We start from the raw sequence: 12,454 nt of genomic DNA on the forward strand, positions 1-12,454 counted from the left end.
ATACACCACGCGAACTTTCGTGACCGGCTTCCTTCCCTGAGCACAGCCACCCACACTGCAGCCGAGGCCAGCATTTCCCTTCGTGTTTCTGGCTGAATACTACTCCCCGTATTTGATCTGCACATTTTGCTTCTCCATCAGCGAGTGATCACTGAGGTTGTTTCGTGCTCTGACTATTCTAGGTTCCGCTGCTATGAACATGTGTGCACGTATGTTTTCAGTTCTTCTAGGGTCCAAGCCTAGGAATGGGATTCCTGTGTCATAGGGTAACTCCATGTTTGACACTTTGAGAAACTGCCAAACTGTTTTCTAAAGCAGCTGGGCCATCTTACATCCCCACCAGCAAGGCATGAGTGATCCAATTCGAGATAAGAGTTTAACTGTATGATTCTATTTGGGAACTGATGCCAAGAAACACCAGTAGGAGCATAGGGGAGGGAGAAAGAGAAGGGAAGGCAGCCAATAAAGGATTATTATCAAGAAAATTACCACTGAGAATAATTGAAGCTTAAAGGCCACTGCCTAACTCTGGGAGTCTGTAAAGAACTTGGACTTCAGAGTCATCCTACCAGAGGAGAAGGGAGCAAGGGGATGTATAAACTGATTCCCAGCAGCCTTGTTTGAGTGTTTCTCTCTGTGTCTGCATCTGTGTGTTAATTTCCTGTTAATTCCCTTTTGCTTGACGCAGATGCAAGCAAAGTGGGCACAGCAGGAACAAGCCATCATGCAAAGAAATGCAGATGCTCGCAGCTGGAGTCAAATCTGCTGTGCAGGACTGGGCCAGGGCAAAGGAGGAGAGCTGGGACACCGGCAGCACCTGCTACCTTAGGGAAACCTAGATTCCTGCCCTCATGGAGCTTATAGTCTAGTGAGAGAGATAGAAAGGAAGATGGGCAGTACCTAGCCAGAGATAACTGGGTAAGGAGGCGGAGGCGCATTGGGGGGCTGTGGTAGCTCAGGTGGTCCTCTCGGAGGAGACAACATTTCAGCTGACACCCGAAGGAAGCGTGAGACCGGCCATCTGAAGGCTGGTTGAATGTGGAATGGGAAATAACCCTGGAATCAGGGCTGTGGAAAGAGCAAGTGCTAAGACCCAGAATGGGAATAGCCTTGACAGTAAGCAGGGGGAATTGCAGGAAGTCCAGGGTAGCTTTGGGAGAGAGAATGAGGCAGAGTAGGACAGAACAGAGATAAGAAGTTGCGAACACCTTGTTGCGGGGCATCTGGACCCAGCCCCGAGACATCCATTCATTCCATTTATTAGTTGGGGCGCCAGTCTGGGTGCTGGACGTGCTCCGATGAATGCGTGTGACAAAGCCCTGCCCTCACAGAGCATCCATTCTGATAGGGGGATGAGTAAACAGTGTTAAGTATGTACTATAGGCTACTAATATGTAACTCGTATTAGAAAATGACTGATGCCTCAGAGTAGAAGAAAATGAAGTAGACACAGGGAGCCCAAGAGTGCGAGGAAGTGCTTAGAAATTCCAAGTAGAGGGGTGAGGGTGGCTTCTAGAAGGGGCTGACAACACTCAGCACCTAGGAGCCTGGTGGGCTCCCGAAGACCCCTCCACACCCCCGGGGCAGGTATCCAGGGACACCCTCCCCCGCACAGTGCAGCCCAGGAGGGAGGGCATGACTGGATCTCCAGGAGAGAGAAAGAAGAGCAGGGACACCAGAGTGGAGGGCTGGGGTGTGTGCATCAGTTGGTCCAAGCCCATAACCTGGGAAAAAGAGGAGGAGCCAGGGTGGGGGCAGGGGAGGGAGGGGGGCTGGGCCTGCCAAGCCACAGGGGAATATTGATGAGTTTTCTGGCAAGAAGTGACGGAGCTGGTAGGGATGGTGTAATGAAGACGGATGAGCCCAGGCTGGCTCTGCTCATCTTCCTGCCGGAGGAGGGAGAGTCACAACGGGGGTGCGTGGTGGTGGGAGGCCTGCCAAGTGCCTGGGTGCCCTCTACTCTGGTACCCCCATCCTCTCTCCTTCTCCCTTGCCACCCGTCCTCCCTGCTGCTATCACAGCATCACAGAGGAAAAGGAATGGAACTCCACCCGGCCAGCGCCTGGTCTTTCTTCCTAATTGTGGTGAAATACACATAACATGAAACTTACCATCAGGGGCATTGAGTGTTGTGCACAGGGTTGTACACCACTGCCACTTTTTATTCCAGAAACTTCATCACTCCAGAAGGAAGCGCCACACTCATTAACAGTTACTCCTCCCTCTCCCCCCACCCCCAGCCCCGGGCAACCATTCATCTGCTTTCTGCCTCTGTAGATTGGCCTGTTCTAAACATTTCGGTAAGTGGAATCATACAACATGCAGCTGTTTATGTCCGGCTTCTTTCACTTAACAGTGCTTTCAAGGTCCTTCTGTGTTACAGCGTGTACTTGTACCTCGTTCCGTTTTCTGACTGAGTAATATTCCGTCGTATGGTTATACCACATCTTGTTTATCGATTCGTCCGCTGATGGACACGTGGGTGGTTTAGGCACTGGATTTTGAGACAGAAGTCCTAGTGTTATGTCCCACATCACTTCTACCTCTGTGGCCTTTGGGAGCCATGTACTGTCTTCTAGCCTTACAATCCCTCCTTTGCAATGAAACCTTAATGTTTTAAATCTCTAGTGCGCTTCGAGAGCCTCAGAAAAATGGGAAACTCCCTCTCCCTTCTCTCTTTCTGTACTCTCTTCCCATCTGCTATTGAATTTGGGATAAACATCCAATAAAAACATTCATATACCGGGGTGCCTGGGTGGCTCAGTGGGTTAAAGCCTCTGCCTTCGGCTCAGGTCATGGTCCCAGAGTCCTGGGATGGAGCCCTGCATCGGGCTCTCTGCTCAGCAGGGAGCCTGCTTCCTCCTTCTCTCTCTGCCTGCCTCTCTGCCTACTTCTGATCTCTGTCAAATAAATAAACAAAATCTTTTTAAAAATAAATAAAGGAGTTCATCTACCAAAGCCAGGTGGACTGATGTGCAGCGCTGTGTTCTCCGTCGTTCAAACCGTCTTGCTGATCTTAGTACGTGTTATTTTTCATATTTCAGCATCTTTGAAATCAGCTCACAGCATACAAGCAGCGGTTGCATAGTAATTGGCAAAGCGCTTCTCTTTCTTGGTGGTTTGTCAAATAATTGTGCTTCTGTTGTGTGGTCCGAGGTTTCTGCGGCACGGTAGGCGCAGTTGAATGACGATCACTACAAACCATAGGAGAAATAAAAACCGATTCCCTAATGAAACATTTTTGGTGGTGGGATGGTGGAGGTGGGGGGGCAGCGGCAGAGGGAGAAGCAGGCTCCCCGCTGAGCAGAGTGCCGGTTGTGCGGCTGGATCCCAGGACCCCCGGGATCATGACCTGAGCAGAAGGCAGAAGCTTAACCGACTGTACCACCCAGACAGATGCCGCAGCGCGCTGTTCTGAAATGCAGGGGTGGGGGGGCGTCTGGGTGGCTCAGTGGGTTAAAATGCAGGGGTGGCCCCAGGGCTAGGGGGCAGATCTGCTGAGAAAGGAGAGGCTTGCGCAAGTGAGCGGCGAGGATACTACTCTCCCATTCTCCCTGAGAAAGGCCTCCCTGCCCAGCCCGCTCCCACCCTCTCCAACACAGGAGAAGCCACATACAAATACTGAATACGTTTGCCTTCATTAAAACAGGCCAAAGAGTGTAATTATGTCCCACGGAACAGAGAGCTCCGTCTGGAGGGAGGAGGGGGAGTGCACGAATGCCAGTTGGCGGGGCAGAGTTCATGAGGGTGGCTAATAGAGCACCTCCGGGATGGACCCTATCTTGGCTGCGTGGGGAGGAAAACTGTCCTCCTGACGGTCCTAGCCCTGCCTGAACCTCGCCTCCTTCCCGGAGCTTTCTCCGACTCAGCCCACCCTTTGGCAGACTCTTGGGACACGTGGCATCTGTCAGGAGCTGAGCACTAATTGCTCCCATGCTGTCTTCTTTCTCCTGCTGGACTGGGAACTCTTTGAGGGTGGGGCATTTTGTAAGTTCTGTTTTGTTGTTCTGGGGGTTTTTTAAAGATTTTTTTTTTAATTCATCTCTACACCCAACGTGGGACTCAAACTCACAACCCCCAAGATCAAGGGTTCCATGTTCTACTGACTGAGCCAACCAGGCACCCTGAGGGTGGGGCATTTTGTAAGCTTCCTGTGGTTTTCCCATAGGTCCAGGTATGCAGTAGGACTACAGACAGGAATCCCCAGGCAGAGCAGTGTTTCCCAAAACGTCCCCCCACGCCACCTACATGTACCACCAGCAGCGGCTGGAGCTGGTTATAAAGGACATTTCCAGCTGTCCACCCAAGAGACTGTATTTCAGGTGGACTCGGGGGAGGGCAGAAGTCTGCGTTTTAACAAGCTCCCCAGGTAATTCTATGCTCAGTATTTTTAAACTTATTTATTTGAGAGAGAGCGTGAGAGAGAGAATCTCAAGCAGACTCCTTGCTGAGCATGGAGCCTCATAGGGGGCTCAATGTCAGGACCCTGAGACCATGACCTGAGCCAAAATCAAGAGGCAGATGCTGGGGTGCCTGGGTGGCTCAGTGGGTTAAGCCTCTGCCTTCGGCTCAAATCATGATCTCAGGGTCCTGGGATCGAGCCCAGCATTGGGCTCTCTGCTCAGCGGGGACCCTGCTTCTCTCTCCCTGCCTGCATCTCTGCCTGCTTGTGATCTCTCTCTCTCTCTGTCAAATAAATGGATAAAATCTTTTAAAAAAGAAAAAAAGAGGCAGATGCTTAATCAACTAAACCACCCAGGCACCCCTATGCTCAGTCTTTTTAGAAATCCGCCCATGGGATGCTAAGGATTAAGCATCCAGTCTCCTCCTTGTTGTTGAATGCCTACCGTGTGTCTTGGTCTTCCCAGCGAAGGAGACTGATGCTCAGTCAGGGCTCAGGGAACTAGTCAAAGAAGAGATTAGTGTCACTGTCCCTGCTCCCACCAAGAGAGCGGGGTTGGTGGGGGAGGAGGCGGCATGGGGCAGCAAACTGCTGAGGGGGAGAGACAGGACAGAGGGGCTGAGTAGGCGAGCAGGAGGTGCACCTGGACCTGGTGGTTGCGGACCCCTGCTGGTCCTGTGCCTTCTGCTGCCCTGTTCACCCAGCCGGCTCACCAAGGAAGCAGGAGATCCTGTCCTCTAGACACCTCTCTGTTTTGATCATCAAGAGGGCCTGCCAGGCCACCCAGAATGGGCTGCTGAGGTTTCAAGGACTAATGTCTGAGGATAAGGAGCAAGACTCAGGGCCTTCAGATGCACTGGCCAGAGTCTGGCTCTGGATGGATTGATGACCGTGGAGAGCCCTGTCCTTGGCCTTCTAGTGTGCATCCCACGGCTGCCCTTGTCTGAGATGAACAAGCTTGGTGTGTAACAGCAGCTTCTCTGGGTCCCCCAGTTCTGCTTTCCTGCCCTGACCTCTCCCATATCTGCTTGATCGTGCTTGACTTTAGTTACAAAGTGGAACGCATAATTTCAGGGATGTGTAATCCAGCCCCCTTGTTGTACAGACAGAAAAACGCACAGTCCCTCCTGCCGGTCCTCTGTTGCTTCATTTTGTTCCAAACCGGTCGTATTTTCTCGTTACCGTTTTTTCTCTCTCCAGCTCACGCAGCAATCAGATGGGCCGTGTTTCCCAGTGCAATCAGGGAGCTCCCAGTCCCGGCTTGCCGGATTTATGGCTCTTTGCCATCCTGCCGGGTCCTGCGGGGTCTGGGAGGCTCAGGAGTTATGGGCAACCGGAGAAAAGGTGTTCGGTGCCCTTGGCCCAGCTGGTCAGTCACCTCCTGGGGCCGGTTGCATGGGGGAAAAAAATACCAGAGCCAATATGCTGACCACATTTTTACACTCTTCGTTCAAACCCAAAAATTTCCGCAGGAGACTTGCTGGAAACTCTCTAAGTGGCCAGAGAAGGACCACACGGGGAGGGCGCAGCAGGAGCCTGTCTGAGCACTTGGGGGGTCCTGTGTGCTACAGTGATAGAACGTGGACGGGTGGGGCTCTCCGTTCTCTGAAATCTCCGTGAATGCTTCCAAACCAAGGTCAATAGTTATGCAACCGGCTTCGGGCAATTCCCGCCCCGCTCCAACCAAACCACCACCTTTGCCCCTCTAATGCAGAAGTCCTGGGGTGAGCCCTCTGCCACAGGAAAGTGAGTGGCAGCCTCTGTAGGATTCGAGGCAGTTTTGTAATAGTGGGGCTAGTTGTGTAGCTAGCTTTGTTTCGAAGCAAGGAAAAAAAAATACGTCATTTCTTCAGATAAAGGACATTCCGACACTAAGGGAGAGAGAAGGGAAGGGAGGAAAGGAGGAGAAGGAGAAAAGAAAGAGGACAAAATGCCAGACCGAAGGACAGTCCTTTAAATTGAATTAATTTGGCCTTTATTAAAAAGTCATTAGATTGTCTTTATGTTTGCTTTTTGCTGCGATGCAAAGAGCCCTGGGCCTGGGTGCTGAGCTCTGGGATTTAATTTGGGGTCTGCCAGATAGCAGGGTGTGACTTTGTGTGAATTAACCAGTAGACTTAAACATCCTTAAACTCACCTTCGGTTTCTCCATTATAAACCAGGAATGAAACACTTACTGGGGCGGGGGCGGGGGGGGGCGGTACAGGGAAGGGAAGAGAATAAAACATTTACTGAGCATCTGTGAAAAGGCAGGCATGTGACCGAAGATGTTTGTTTAATTCTCAGGACAACCCACTGAGGCCAGAGTTATCATGACCACTTTACAGAGGAGGAAACTCAGACTCAGAGGTTAAGTCATTTGCCACATCTCCCTGCATGCAAACCCCACCCTCTTTCCAGAAGGGCAGACAGGAAGAAGAAAAAGGAAGGAAATAAAAGATGACCTCAGGAGTTCTTGGTCTGGACCTCAGTTTTCTCTGGGAAATAGAAAACAAGATCATCTACTGAGATGAGGAGGCAGGGGAATGTCGAGAGTGGTGTTAGCTTGGAGTTCGTCTGCGGCTGAGAAAGAGGGAGCGTAGCCAGCCTTAGAGTCAATGTTGTTAAAAGGTTGATGGGGATTTGGTTATCCCTGTGACATGCTGCTCGGGGATCAGTCCCTGTCCAATTCAAGGAGAAGGAACAGATTTTGTTTGTCGCTCATCATCAAATCCCCAGGCCCTAGTACAGTGCCTGGAGTGATAAGTTTATTTATTTAATAGACATTGTGGGGGCGCCTGGGTGGCTCAGTGGTTTAAGCCGCTGCCTTTGGCTCAGGTCATGATCTCAGGGTCCTGGGATCAAGTCCCGCATCGGGCTCTCTGCTCCGCGGGGAGCCTGCTTCCTCCTCTCTCTCTCTGCCTGCCTCTCTGCCTACTTGTGATCTCTCTCTGTCAAATAAATAAATAAAATCTTAAAAAAAAAATAGACATTGTGGCACACCTATGATGTACTGGTTCTATTTTTTTTTTTTTTTTTCTCTCTCTCGATGTACAGGTTCTGTTGTAGGGGCTGGGATTTCGAAGAGGCAAAGGCAGATCAAGGGCACCTGGCTGGCTCAGTCAGTATGTGACTCAGTCAGCATATGACTCCTGATCTCCGGGTGGTGAGTTCAAGCCCTATGTTGGGTGTAGAGCTTACAGAAAAAAAGTGAAATAAAATAAAAATGAAACTTTAAAAAAAAGGAGACCGATTAAACTCTCGTCCTTATGGCATTTGCAGTCTGATAGGAGTCCGACAGTAAACACAGGAATGAACAAATAGTAATGAAGTTATGAATTTAAAAAATAGAATAATAGGAGAGAGACAGTGCCTGTCGCCGTGGGGGCGTTTTCTCAGGAGGTGACATTTGAGATATGACTGGAATGAGAGAAGATGTTGTTCTTGCCAAGATGGGGGAAGAGTGTTCCAGACAAAAGGAACAGCAAATGCAAAGCCCTGAGGCAGGAACGAGCTTGGAATGTTCCAAGGAGACAGAAGGAAGGCTGGTACAGTTGGAGAGGAGGCGAGAGTGGGAGAGAGTGGTAGGAAATGAGAGAAGAGGGGTCAGATCCTATAAAACCTCATAAGCCAAGTTAAGAAGCTTGGATTTTATGCTAATTCCAGTAAGAAGTCTTTGGAAGGTTTTAAGCAGTGGGAGGGATGTGATCTGATTTATGTTCTAAAACAATCACTCTGGCTTTTCGATGGAAAGTAGACTGTGGTGGGAGCGGGGCGGTGAGTGGAACAGGAGGCTGGTGCAGCCACCCAGGAGAGAGGGGAGATTGCTAGACCCACGTGGTAGCAGGAGAGAGAGGAGAAGGACTTGGATTTGGGCAGTGGGTCTTGCTGGTTAGACACAGCGGGTGAGGAAAAGAGAGGAAGCATGGATGGATGTTCTCTGGGCTTTTGGACAGAGCTGGTGGTGCTGTTAACTGATGGGGGAAAGTAGAGGAGGAAAATGCTGGGGGCAAGAGGTAGAGAAATCAAGAATTCCATTGTGGACATGTGAAGTTTGAAACTCTGTTATGGGTTGACTTATGTCCCCCCACTAAAAGATACGTTGAAATCCGAATCCCCAATACCTATGAAAGTGACCTTATTTGGAAATAAGATCTTTGCAAGTGTAACAAGTGAAGATGATGTCATTAGGGTAGCCCTAATCCAATCTGACTAGTGTCCTTAAAAGAAGAAGAAAGGGGTGGCTGGCTGGCTCAATCAGTGAAGCATGAGACTCTTGATCATAGGGTTGTGAGTTCAAGCCCCACATTGGGTGTAGAGATTACTTAAAAAAAAAAAAAATCTTAAAAAAAAAAATAAAAGAAGAGGAACACTTGGGCTTGCACACAGAGAACATGGTGTGAAGACATAGACACAGAGGGAGGATGGCCGTGGGAGGATGGAGGCAGAGACCGGAGCAGTGCTGCTACAAGCCAAGGAACATCTGGGGGTCCCAGAAGCTGGAAGAGGCAAAAAAAAAAAAAAAAAAAAGGATCCTCCCCTGTAGCCCTCATAGCCATGCTGGCCTGCTGGCACCTTGATTTGGGATTTCTGGCCTCCACAAATTTCTGTTGTTGGTGTTTTTCTGTTTGTTTGTTTTTAAAAGATTTTATTTATTTATTTGACAGAGATCACAAGTAGGCGGAGTGGCAGACAGAGAGAGAGGAGGAAGCAGGCTCCCTGCGGAGCAGAGAGCCCCATCCATGCAGGGCTCGATCCCAGGACCCTGGGATCATGACCCAAGCGAAGGCAGAGGCTTAACCACTGAGCCACCCAGGCACCCCAAATTCCTATTGTTTTAAGCCAGCTAGCTTGTGGTCCTTTGTTACAGCTGTCCTAGGGGACAAATACAGCATTCAACGGGAGAGGTCAAGTTTGGATATGCAGGCCTACAGTGCAGGGGAGAAGTTGGTCCTTCAAGCCACAGGACTGCATGAGATTGCCTTGAGAGAAAGTTAGAGAATGTTGAGAGAAGAGGGCCCTTATATTTCAAGGGCAGAGTGTTTCAAGGAGGAAAGAGTGGTCGATCGTGTCAAACATGGGTCATAAGTAAGTCAGACTGACTTAGCCCTTGGATTTGGTAAGAGAGAAGCTAAAAAAAAAAGAGGGAGGTTGCTGATGATCTTGGCAGGAGATGTCAGCAGGTGGTGGAGAGAATAGTCTAGTGGGGTGAGTTAAGGAGAGACTGTAGGTAAGGAAGTATAAAGTAATGCCAGAGAACTGATTTGAAGCTCACTATATAACAGCAAAGAAATGGAACTTCACTTGGAAAAAGATGTGGGGGCCAAGGGAAGGTTTTTTAAAGGTGGGCAAAATTAAGTCACGTTTTTTATGTTAGTGACTATATCTAAGGAGAGATCAATGACTCAGGAGAGAGAGGGGATAACTGCAAGAAGCAAAGTCATGGAAGAAGCAAGAATGGATGGCGTCCAGTGCACAAATGGGGGGAGACTGACCGAGAAAAACAGAGCTTCTTCATCTGCAAGGAGGGCAGACTATGAGTAGCAAATCATGCAGATGGGTTGGTGGGAGGATGAAATAACTCTCATTTGTCTGCATTTCTTTGTATTTATAATATCAGTGAGTCAGTGGTGCTGGAGGGTTGAAAAGAGAAGTAGGAGAGAGGAGGCATGAAATAGTCCTTTGAGAGGGAGGGAAGGGGACTACACCATGGGACTGTAGGTTTGCAAGGTAGAACTCAGTGCTCCCGTGAGATTCAAAGTAGCAAGTTTAGAGCAAGACCAGTTGATGAGCATGCTTGTATGATTATCCTCAGTAATGTTCAGTTGCTTGGGTACAGGTGAAGGATACATGGCTAGTTGAGTTTAACCAGAATTAGGGTTTTACCAGAAAAGTACAAAGGAGGCAAGAAGACGAGGCAAAGTAGATGAGGGTGTTTGTAAGAGAGAGATCGCAGCAGTAACGTGACAATGAAGCTGGGTAAGGGATGATGGTCGCACGCAGGGCACAGGGACAATAAAAACTTGCTCACTGTATCTGGTCCCTACGGGATCAAAGAATAGTTGGAAGGGAGGTCTCAGTGAAAGCTGATGGGAACTAGAGGAGGCATAATGTCTCCTAAAAGTGGGATGCCTAAAAGTGGGATTATTGAAGGGAAACATATTGGTGAGGGCAAGAATTAGGGTATGACCACGGAAAAGTGTAGAGAAGATAGCAGAAAGGTAGCATAGGGTGGGGTCTAGCCCCATGCACATCAAACACGCTGACATTTTTGCAGGAGGAAGGGGAGAAGTACCTGGAAACACCTCTCTAGAACTTGAGATATGTGGGGTACCAGAGAAAAGAAGGACCTTCCCTGTTTTCTTTATCCTCACCCTTGCCTGTAGACAAGGCTGTTGGGGGGCAGTATCTTTGGGGGACAGCCAGGTGTCAATAGAGTAAGACAATGAAGAGAATGCTCAGGAGAGGGTTCAAGGATGGAGGCTCTTTGGCCAGTGGCAGACTGAGTTCCAGAGGCTAGAGTGGCAAGGCTTGGGAATTGGAGACAGGTGGGAGATGGGGGGCAGGCAGCCAGTACACAGAATGATCAGGGCATTTTAGTCTATGGGATTATGGACAATGTGGGAGACTAGGATCTGGGATATGAGACACAATGGGGCATGTCCTGACACTGTCATTAAAGGAGTTGGGTGCTCAGGTAAGGGTACATACTTTCTGGGGTATTTAGCTGGCCTATATGAGAACTCTACTGAAGAAAAGGTTGCATGACCTTAATCCACGTATCCCTGAGTCTGGTGCTGTGCCAGGCCCAGGGCTTGTTCATCGATCAAAACTTCATGTCGTTGGGACACCTGGGTAGCTCCCTGGATTGAGTGTCCAACTCGATTTTGGCTCAGGTCATGATCTCAGGGTCCTGGAATCAAGCCCCGTGTTGGGCTCCACAGTCGGTGGGGAGCCTGCTTGAGATTCTCTCCCTCTCCCCTCCCCTCTATTTGTGCTCCCACCCCGCCAAAACTAATTAAAAAAAAACAAAACCCTACATATAACTGATGCTCTGGTGACTGTAAGAGGACAAGCCATAACCTATTGCACTATATACAACAGGTTTCCAGAATCCTGGGGGTGATGAAAATCTCTAAGTGCCTTTGATTGCTTAATATTTAAGCACTTTGTCCCTTCTGATGAAAACCATTCCTGTGTTCAAGACTGAACAGGGACTGGACTGAGGTTGTGTTCTGCCTTAATTGGGAAGAGGTCGATAGGAGGCAAAGGAGGGGACCAGGAAAGTGACCTGTTTAAATCCTCCGTGCTCTACCTCAGATGCTCAGCCCAGGCCCTTCTCCAGAAACTCACAGCAGAAAAGAGAACAGCCACGTCCTTCGCTTAGGCGGAAAGATGGCTGCTCCAGCCCTGGGCCTTTGACTTTGCTTCCTTTTCTCCCTTACCTGCTGCTCCTCCAGAAGAAATGATTTCCATTTCTTTTGACTCCTATTTTTCTAGCTTTTCTGATTCTGTTTGCCCTCCCTTTGTCTCACTGGAGAAACTTCTTTTCCTCTCCAGAATCTCCCATGACATGCTTCCTTCCTGTCCCAACCCCTCCCCCAATGCCACTAGATGTGGGAGTCCAAAACTTTTCTGAAGAGGCCTCTAGAGTTCCCGCTGATGTTATGCCCCAGTGTCTGAGATGACCTGGCCTGGTCTCTGTGCGGCTGAGAAAGTATCCCTTTGTGTTGGCTGATGAATGGCTGCCCTGTCCTGCCCCAGGACCTCAATGCCTGGAGGGTAACAGGAGAAAGCCCACTCCCCTCCTTAGGCTCTGCACCTGCTGCTCTCAGCTTTCCTTGGGGGCCACGGGGTACCTGGCCAGGCAGCTTGCTGGCTAAGCCTTGGAAGGGGCAGGTCCAGGATCCCTTCCTGCCCTAGCTTCTCTGGACAGCGTGGTCCCTGCAGAGGGGCTGCCTGTACCTTTCAGCTTTCCCTTCCGTGTCCCCCCTGCTCCACCCTCTTCCATCTCCTGTTACGTCCCCGGAGTTGAGTCTCATAACAGAACAATGAGCCTGCTGGGATGCTGTT

The 12,454-nt window shown here is 49.7% G+C and overlaps 1 protein-coding gene across 1 annotated transcript in view; it reads left to right on the forward strand.

The window, feature by feature from the left end:
* BLACAT1 (BLACAT1 overlapping LEMD1 locus) overlaps nucleotides 1-12,454 on the forward strand; it is a 34,755-nt gene that overhangs the window by 930 nt on the left and 21,371 nt on the right. The gene's annotated exons all lie outside the window — the stretch shown is intronic.

The sequence above is a fragment of the Meles meles genome, chromosome 17, assembly GCF_922984935.1.
Source record: "Meles meles chromosome 17, mMelMel3.1 paternal haplotype, whole genome shotgun sequence".
Taxonomy (NCBI): Eukaryota; Metazoa; Chordata; class Mammalia; order Carnivora; family Mustelidae; genus Meles; species Meles meles.